Source organism: Tamandua tetradactyla, chromosome 3 (genome assembly GCF_023851605.1).
Source record: "Tamandua tetradactyla isolate mTamTet1 chromosome 3, mTamTet1.pri, whole genome shotgun sequence".
NCBI classification, from domain to species: Eukaryota; Metazoa; Chordata; class Mammalia; order Pilosa; family Myrmecophagidae; genus Tamandua; species Tamandua tetradactyla.
Window position 1 is genome coordinate 125,462,041 of NC_135329.1, and position 1,888 is coordinate 125,463,928.

Below are 1,888 nucleotides of genomic sequence, written 5' to 3' on the forward strand. Positions count from 1 at the left end.
TACATAAGTAATGAATTAATGAAATACAGCTAAAGCAGTGCTCAGAAGAAATTTATAGGTGTAAATGCCTGTATTAAAAAAGAAAAAGTTCTCTAATCAAAGCCTAACCTTCCACCATAAAACCCTAGCAAAAGAGGTGTAAATTCAACCTAAAGTAAGCAGAGGAACTATTTGGGTGAAAAGTAGGGACTAGAAGTGAAAAATAGAAGATTTTTTTTTTATAGAAAGAAGAAAAAGTAAGGAATGGAGAGTAAGAAAGGAAAGGAATAAATTTAAGAACAAAGGGATACAGGAATAAGGAAAGGAATAAAGGAATAATATAAGTAAGGAATATATGTAAGGAATAGCAAAGAAAATAGAGAACGAAATCAAAGTAGGTTCTTGGAAAGCATCAGCAAAATAGGCAAACCTTTAACTAGATTGACTAAGGAAAAAAAGAGAAAACATTCAAATGAATGATATCAGGAATTAAGTTTGGTTAGCCCCATACTTGCAAATATAAAAAGGATTATGTGTTCAGTGGTAGAATGCTCACTTTCTATGAAGGGAGACCTAAGTTCGATCGCTGGATCATGCACCTAAAAAAAAAGGATTATGAAGGAATACTATGAACAGTTAGTTGTAAGCCAATAAATTTGATAATTTAAATGTGATGCAAAAATTCCTAGAAGCAGTCAAACTGTCAAAACTGACTCAAGTGCTTGCTTCGGCGGCACATATACTAAAATTGGAACAATACAGAGAAGATTAGCATGGCCCCTGCCCAAGGATGACAAGAAATTCGTGAAGCATTTCATACTAAAAAAAAAAAAAAGAAAGAAAAGAAAATTGACTCAAGAATGACAATTACATGTGAAGAGATTTAATTAAATCTCTTTTATATTATTTTTTAAACTACACACACAAATCCTCAGACCCAGATGGTTTTCTGGTTTTTCTGAAGACTTCTGTTAAACATTTAAAGAATACCTAATGCTAATACTTCACAATGTCTTCCAAAAAAATGGAAGAGGATTGAACACTTCCTACCTCATTCTCTGAGGCCAGTGTTAACCTGATAGCAAAATCAAATCAAAGAAATTATAAAAGAAGAAAACTAAAATCTAATGTAGCACATGACATAGACCCAGAAATCCTCAACAAAAAAAAACTAACAGACTGAATCCTGAAACATGTAGAAAGGAAGATACACCATGACCAAGTGTGATTTATATCAGGAATATAAGATTGAGTTAACATCCAAAAATCAATTAATGTATTGTGTCATATCAATAGAATAGAAAAAGCACTTAAAATAATTCAACACCTTTCTTTATAAAAGCAATCAAGAGACTACAATTAGAAGGGAACTTATTTTCTACTGGAAAAAAAAAAGACATCATGAAAAATGCACAGCTAATATCATCCTTGAATTGTAAAAGACTGGAAGCTTTCCCTTTAATATCAAGAACAAGACAAGGATGTCTGCTCTCACCACTTCCTCTCAACATACAACTGGTGGTACTAATGACAATTAGACAAGAAAGTGACGTAAAAGACATTGATATTAGAAAGAAGAAATAAAAGATTCTGTGAACTTCCATGTAGAAAATCCTAAAGAATTCACTAAAATCTCAGAACTAGTAAACAAGTTCAGCAAGTTTTGTATAGAAAAAATTCAATTTAAATAGCAACAAAAAGAGTACAGTGCTTATAAAACACTTGGGGATTAATTAGCAGGACAAGTGAAAAGATTATAGTCTTAAAACTACAAAGCATTGTTGAAAAAATTACAGAAGCTCTGAACACTGGGAAGACATTTATGTTCATGGTTGGGAAGACATAATATTGTTAAGATGACAATACTCCCCAAATTGGTCTGTAATTCCTATCAGAATCCTAATTGGCT

The 1,888-nt window shown here is 31.8% G+C and overlaps 1 non-coding gene across 1 annotated transcript; it reads left to right on the forward strand.

Moving 5' to 3' along the window:
- Nucleotides 1–697: 697 nt before the first annotated feature.
- Nucleotides 698–803, forward strand: LOC143678449 (U6 spliceosomal RNA). Its single transcript, XR_013173259.1, has one exon. It is a non-coding gene; the product is annotated as a U6 spliceosomal RNA (small nuclear RNA).
- Nucleotides 804–1,888: the final 1,085 nt, after the last annotated feature.